This window comes from Pan troglodytes, chromosome 21, assembly GCF_028858775.2.
Source record: "Pan troglodytes isolate AG18354 chromosome 21, NHGRI_mPanTro3-v2.0_pri, whole genome shotgun sequence".
Lineage (NCBI taxonomy): Eukaryota > Metazoa > Chordata > Mammalia > Primates > Hominidae > Pan > Pan troglodytes.
The window spans coordinates 56,241,281-56,249,036 of record NC_072419.2 but is presented as its reverse complement, the minus strand read 5'-3'; the positions used below and the strand labels follow the sequence as shown (position 1 = coordinate 56,249,036).

General features: G+C 48.8%; 1 pseudogene; it reads right to left on the bottom strand.

Annotated features, from left to right (window-relative positions):
* Nucleotides 1–6,265: 6,265 nt before the first annotated feature.
* Nucleotides 6,266–7,558, bottom strand: LOC469968 (keratin, type I cytoskeletal 18-like; annotated as a pseudogene).
* Between the last annotated feature and the right edge of the window lie 198 nt (nucleotides 7,559–7,756).

Genomic DNA, 7,756 nt, shown 5'->3' with positions numbered 1-7,756 from the left:
CCGAGGCAGGCGGATCACCTGAGGTCAGGATGTCGAGGCCAGTCTGACCAGCCTGAGAAACCCCGTCTCTACTAAAAATACAAAATTAGCTGGGCATGGTGGCGCATGCCTGTAATCCCAGCTACTCGGGAGGTTGAGGGAGGAGAATCGCTTGAACCTGGGAGACAGACGTTGCGGTGAGCCAGGTTGGGTTGCGCCATTGCACTCCAGCCTGGGCAACAAGAGCGAAACTCTGTCTCAAAAAAAGAAAAAAAAAAAAAAAAAAAAAAAGAAGGCCCGTGTGGTTGGAGTAAAAAGAGTGCAGAAGTAGATGTGAAAATATCAACCTAAATAACAGAGAGAGAGGCTCTCTAAAAGAGAAAGGGTCCTCAGCCTCCTGAGTAGTTGGGACCACAGGGGTGCATCACCATGCCTGGCTAATTTTTTATAGAGGTGGAGTCTTGCTATATTGTCCAGGCTGGTTTAGAACTCCTGGCCTCAAGCTATCCCTCCTGCCTCCACCTCCCAAAGTGCTGGGATTACAGGTATGAGCCACTGCACCTGGCCATATACAGTATTTTAAGATAACAACCAGAATCATGACTGACACAGTCACACAAGAAACATCAGACTTTTATAAATTGAATATAATCTTTAGAATATTCACATTAATTGGCTGAGCACGGTGGCTCACGCCTGTAATCCCAGCACTTTGGGAGGCCAAGGTGGGCGGATCACAAGGTCAGGAGTTCGAGACCAGCCTGGCCAACATAGGGAAACCCTGTCTCTACTAAAAAATACAAAAAATAAGTCAGGCTGGTGGTGGGTGCCTATAATCCCAGCTACTCGGGAGGTTGAGGCAGGAAAATCGCTTGAACCCGGGAGGCGGAGGTTGCAGTGAGCTGAGACTGTGCCATTGCACTCCAGCCCAGGCAATAGTGTGAGACTCTGTCTCAAATTAAAAAAAAAAAATTCACGGCCGGGCGCGGTGGCTCATGCCTGTAATCCCAGCACTTTGGGAGGCCGAGGCGGGTGTAGCATGAGGTCAGGAGATCGAGACCATCCTGGCTAACATGGTGAAACCCTGTCTCTACTAAACAAAATACAAAAAATTAGCCTGGCATGGTGGCGGGCACCTGTAGTCCTAGCTACTCTGGAGGCTGAGGCAGGAGAATGGTGTGAACCTGGGAGGTGGAGCTTGCAGTGAGCTGAGATTGTGCCACTGCACTCCAGCCTGGGCAACAGAGCGAGACTCCATCTCAAAAAAAAAAAAACAAACTCACATTAATAAAATATCCATACAAATTTAACTTTAGAAGAGATTAACATAACCAAAATTATGACAGATAACATTAGGTATCTATGAATTTATATAATTTTTGAAATATTTATATCAATAACAGACCCATAAATGTAACTGAAAGATCTAGTAATAGAATCACTTATCACTTGACAATGCTTCCTGTACAACTTACCAGATAAACCTAATCATTTAATATCTCTACAAGCTGAGAAATACATCATTAGAGGCCCTCCATTGGCCCAACTGCAAAATCCCTAAGTTCATTCCAGTTCAAAAAGACTTAATTGGCTGGGTGTGGTGACTCAGACCTGTTAATCCCAGCACTTTGGGAGGCTGAGACATGAGGACTGCTTGAGGCCCGGAGTTCCAGACCAGCCTGGGTAACATAGTGAGATTCCCATCTCTACAACAAAAAATAAATACAAATTTAAAAGAAAAAGAAAACCTGCCAGGCAAGGTGGTTCATGCCTGTAATCCCAGCCCTTTGGGAGGCCGAGGGGGGCAGATCACCTGAGGTCAGGAGTTCGAGACTAGCCTGACCAACATGGTGAAACCCTCTCTCTACTAAAAATCATGGTGGTGTGCGCCTGTAATCCCAGCTACTCAGGAGGCTGAGGCAGGAGAATGGCTTGAACCAGGGAGGCAGAGGTTGCAGTGAGCCGAGATCACGCAACTGCACTCTAGCCTGGGCGACACAGCAAGACTCTGTCTCAACAACAACAGTAACAAAAATTAGCTGGGCGCGGCAGTGTGCCTGTAGTCCAAGCTACTCGGGAGGCTGAGACACGGAGAATTGCTTGAACCTGGGAGGCGGAGGTTGCAGTGAGCTGAGATCGCGACACTGCACCCCAGCCTGGGTGACAGAGCGAGACTCTGTCTAGAGAAAAAAAAAAAAAGAAGAAGAAAACCTGGGCCAGGGGCAGGGGCTCACGCCTGTAATCCCAGCACTTTGGGAGGCTGAGGCAGGCGGATCACGAGGTAGGCGGATCACGAGGTCAGGAGATTGAGACCATCCTGGCTAACACAGTGAAACCCGGTCTCTACTAAAAAATGGAAAAAATTAGCCGGGCGTGGTGGTGGGCACCTGTAGTCCCAGCTACTCGGGAGGCTGAAGCAGGAGAATGGCGTGAACCTGGGAGGTGGAGCTTGCAGTGAGCTGAGATCGTGCCACCGCACTCCAGCCTGGGCGACGGAGCGAGACTCCGTCTCAAAAAAAAAAAAAAAAAGAAAAGAAAAAAGAAAACCTAGTTGTTTTAACATAGGGGATATGAATTTTTTAGTTTTGTATCAGTGTATTTTTAATCTATCTTTAGAAAGACGTATAAATAATTCCCTTCTAATTACAGCCAACTTGATCACACACAAAATGCCTTTCATAAGTTTTCCCTTCATGAACACCATCATGACTTATTCGGACCATTGATGATGTGCTTTGACTCTGTGCCCTGTCTTATACTGCCTCTTCATTAAGTACCAATCATTTTACTTTAGAACATAAATTTACCAGAGACTCTTTCCCACACAAAATTATTCTTTTCTTTTTAACTTTCCTTTTAAAAAATATATCTTCATATCCATAACTTCCTTCATATCTCTGTCTCTCAGTTATTGGTTTCTTACTATCTTGTTTCTATTTCCTTCATAAGTCCATATTTTCTTTTTTTTTTCTTTTCTGTTTTTGAGACAGAGTCTCGCTCTGTCGCCCAGGCCGCAGTACAGTAGCGCATTCTCGGCTCACTGCAAGCTCCTCCTCCTAGGTTCAAGCGATTCTCCTGCCTCAGCTTCCCATGTAGCTGGGACTATAGGCACGTGCCACCACGCCCAGCTAATTTTTGTATTTTTAGTAAAGATGGGGTTTCCTCATATTGGCCAGGCTGGTCTCAAACTCCTGACCTCAGGTGATCTGCCCGCCTCAGCCTCCCAAAGTGCTGGGATTACAGGCGTGAGCCACCGCGCCCAGCCAGCCCATATTTTCAAAAAACTTACATAACCTCCAAATTAAACAAAATTATTCTTTTATTTTCAGTAAAGAACACATTTTTGGCCAAGTGTGGTGGCTCACGCCTGTAATCCCAGCACTTTGGGAGGCCGAGGTGGGCGGATCACCAGGTCAGGAGATTGAGACCATCTTGGCTAACACAGTGAAACCCTGTCTCTACTAAAAATATAAAAAAATTAGCCAGGCATGGTGGCGGGCGCCTGTAGTCCCACCTACTCGGGAGGCTGAGGCAGGAGAATGGCGTGAACCCGGGAGACAGAGCTTGCAGTGAGCAGAGATTGCACCACTGCACTCCAGCCTGGGCGAAAGAGTGAGATTCCGTCAAAGAAAAAAAAAAAAAAAAAAAAAAAAGCGCACACTTTCGGCCAGGCATGTGGCTCACGCCTGTAATCCCAGCACTTTGGGAGCCCAAGGAGGGCGGATCACTTGAGGCCAGGAGTTCAAGACCAGCTTGGGCAACATAGCGAGTCCCCGCTTCTACAAAAAAAAATTAGGTGGGTGTGGTGGCACATGTCTATAGTCCCAGCTACTTGGGAGGCTGAGGCAGGAGGATCACTTGAGCCCAGGAGTTCAAGGCTGCAGTGAGCTATGATTGTGCCATTATATTCCAGTCTAGGGGACAGAGTGAGACCCTGTCTCTAAAACAAAACAAAACAAAACAAAACAAAACAAAAAAGCCTCTACCAAAAAGAGGGAGGCTCAACCTGAGAGAAGACTCACCAGGGCAGAAAAGGTGAGCCATGGAAGCAGTGCGCTCAAAGGGCTCTAGTGAATACTGTACACCAGTTCCAAGAATCACCGATTTCTTCCAGTACTAATCTTTTTCAGGTCCCATTTCAGACACCATGTATGTCAACCTAAGTAACAGAGAGAGGCTCCCTAGAAGAAAAAGATATTTAGTCAGGAATAGAGCATTACCATGAGAATACATGTGTCATAGCAAACTACTGCATTGTCAGGGAGGTAAAGGAAGACAAAAGTTTTTGTTTTGTTTTTTGAAACAAGTTCCCCGTCGCCCAGGCTGCAGTGCAGTGGCACAATCATAGCTCCGTGAAGCCTTGAACCCCTGGGCTCAAGTGACCTTCTCGCCTCAGCCTCCTGAGTAGCTGGGACTGCAGGCACGTGCCACCACACCTGGATAGACAAAGGTTGGTTCTTTTTGATGATCAAGTATCAACCAAGCTATGGAACAGACAAAGTTGTTTAAAGGACAAAATGAGGGTTACTTTTTAAAAATTGTTATTTTTTTTATCTTTGAGATAGGGTCCTGTTGTGTCATCCAGGCTGGAGTGCAGTGGTACAATCTTGGCTTATTGCAGCCTTGACCTCCTGGGCTCAAGCAATCCTCCTGCCTCAGCCTCCTGAATAGCTGGGACCAGAGGCGGGTGCCACCACACCCAGCTAATTTTTTTTTTTTTAAGAGGTTAGTCTGGCTTTGGTCCTGAACTCCTGGGCTCAAGTAATCCTTCTATCTCTGCCTCCCAAAGTGCTGGGACTATAGGCATGAGCCACTGTGCCCAGCCTACATAATTAAAAATAATTTTTTTTTCAAAGACGAGATCTCACTATGTTGGCCAGGCTGGTCTCTAACTCCTGGCCTCAAGTGATCCTCTTGCCTCGGGCCTCCCAAAATGTTGGGATGATAGGCGGGAGCCACTGCACTGGGCACGTAATTTTTTTGAAGATTTATCTTTGGCTACAAAGATCATTAACAAGGGTGAAGGCAGCATGAGGTTGTATAGGCAGTTGCCGGGCAGATGTCCTTGTAGAAGTATTTTTTGTATTAAGTTGCATTCTGGGCTGGGTGCAGTGGCTCATGCCTGTAATCCCAGCACTTTAGGAGGCTGAGGCGGGAAGATCACCTGAGGTCAGGAGTTCAAGACCAGCCTGGCCAACATAGTGAAACCCTGTCTCAACTAAAAACACAAAAATTACCCAGGCATGGTGCTGCGCACCTGTAGTCTCAGCTACTAGGGAGGCTGAGGCAGGATAATCGCTTGAACCTGGGAGGCAGAGGTTGCAGTGAGCCAAGATCATGCCATTGTGCTCCAGCCTGGGCAATAAGAGTGAAACTGTCTCAAAAAAAAAAAAAAGTTGCATTGCGATGGCCTTTGTGCAAGGTTGTGTTTTTGCAGTCTTTTGTGATGGTTTTTGTTATCAGGCATGCAAGCATTCACTGCATAGCCTTCCCTGACTCTATGTGTCAGGGTTTTTTGGGGGTTTTTTTGAGACGGAGTTTCGCTCTTGGTGTCAGGGTTGTTTTGTTTAATACTGGTGACTACATTTTGATTCTGACCTTTCACAAGAAGCCGATGTTGGAGACGTAGGCAGTTGGCAGAGGTCACAGGGTCTTGAGGACCCTGTGAGGTGTGGGGCTTTGAGGGTAACTGAAGCCACTGAAGGGTGTTAAAGGATATGGTCGGTCACATCTGGATTTTTGGAAGATCCTTCTGGCTGCTTGGTGGCGGAGGACTGGATGTTGGCTGGGCAGCAATGGAGAGAGGTCAAATGGAAAGTTGTGGCAGTATTTCAGATGAGATCACAGTGGCTTTTAAGATGTAGGTGTCGGCCAGGCGCGGTGGCTCACGCCTGTAATCCCAGCACTTTGGGAGGCTGAGGCGGGTGGATCACGAGGTCAGGAGATCAAGACCATCTTGGCTAACACGGTGAAACCCCGTCTCTACTAAAAATACAAAAAATTAGCCAGGTGCGGTGGCGGGCGCCTGTGGTCCCAGCTACTCGGGAGGCAGAGGCAGAAGAATGGCGTGGACCTGGGAGGCGGAGCTTGCAGTGAGCCGAGATAGCGCCACTGCAGTCTGGCCTGGGCGAAAGAGCAAGACTCCATCTCGGGAAAAAAAAAAAAAAAAAAATGTAGGTGCCAGTGGGATGATAAGAAAACACAAATGTGGGGTTTGTTTTGTTTTTTTACCTCTGAACTTTTTATTGGCCTCCTGTTTCCCAAAGGGTACCCTGCTTCTGCTGGCTTAATGTCTCAGAACTTTGGTATCGTTGGTCTCAGACACCACTTTGCCATCCACTGTCTGGCGGGTGGTGGTCTTTTGGATGGTTTGCATGGAGTTGCGGCTGTCCAGGGCATCACCAAGATTGAAGTCCTCGCTGTCTTCCAGCAGGCGGCAGTAGGTGGTGATCTCAGCCTCCAGCTTGACCTTATGTTCAGCAGGGCCTCCTACTCGTGGGCCTGGCACTGTCCCTCTGCCTGGGTCTGTGCCAGCTCTGACTCCAGGTACAGCAGTATCCCACTGAGCTGTTCCATCTGCAGGACATAGCGGGCCTCCCCCTCCCTCAGGCTGTTCTCCAAGCTGGCCTTCAGATTTCTCATGGAGTCCAGGTCGATCTCCAAGGACTGGACTGCATGTTTGAGTTCTGAGAGAGTCATCTCAGCAGTTCCAACCTCAGTGGACTGCGTGGTGACTTCTGTGGTGTTCTCCTCAATCTACTGAGACCAGTACTTGTCCAGCTCCTCTCAAGTTCTTCTGAGCCAGCTCGTCATATTGGGCCTGGATGTCTGTCATGATCTTGCTGACGTCCTGAGATTTGGGGGCATCTACCTCCACAGTCAACCCACAGCTGGCAATCTGGGCTTATAGGCCTTTTAGTTCCTCTTTGTGGTTCTTCTTCATGAAGAGCAGCTCCTCCTAGAGAGCCTCGATCTCTGTCTCCAGCTGCAGCCAAGTGACATTGGTGTCATCAGTGACCTTGCGGAGCCCATGGATGTCGCTCTCCACGGACTGGCGCATGGCCAGCTCTGTCTCCTACTTGACTGTAAAGTCATCAGCAGCAAGACGGGCATTGTTGATCTGCAGAACAATGCAGGCATTGTCCACAGTATTTGTGAAGATCTGAGCCCTCAGGTCCTCGATGGTTTTGAAGTGATGGCTCCAGTCTCTGACCTGGGGTCCCTTCTTCTCCAGGTGCTCCCGGATTTTGCTCTCCGGCTTCCAGTTCTTGGTCTCCAGGCTCCCCATTCTGTCCAGGTAGGAGGCCAGATAGTCGTTCAGGCTTTGCATGGTCTCCTTCTCGTTCTGGATGCCTCCCATTCCTGCCAGATCCCCAGCCATCCCCCCGGCCAGGTCCCCGGACCCCATGCCGCCCCAGAAGCTGGTGGAGCGGGACTCGGAGATCCGGGAACCAGAGCCCCGGGCACCTGCATAGACGCTAACCATACTGCTGACCGGCCGGGCGCCATAGCTGGGCGCCTGGACAGAGCCCAGGGACTGGTAGTTAGTGGAGAAGGTGGAGCGAGTGGTGAAGGTCATGCTGTCCAGTGGGGAGAGCGAGAGGACAGGACTCAGGCTTTGCCAACAACATTATTTATTTTTTTGTTATTTTTTTGAGACGGTGTCTCACTCTGTCGCCCAGGCTGGAGTGCAGTGGTGTAACTGCGGCTCGTTGCAACCCCTGCCTCCAGGGTTCGTATGATTCTCCTGCCTCAGCCTACTGAGTAGCTGGGACTA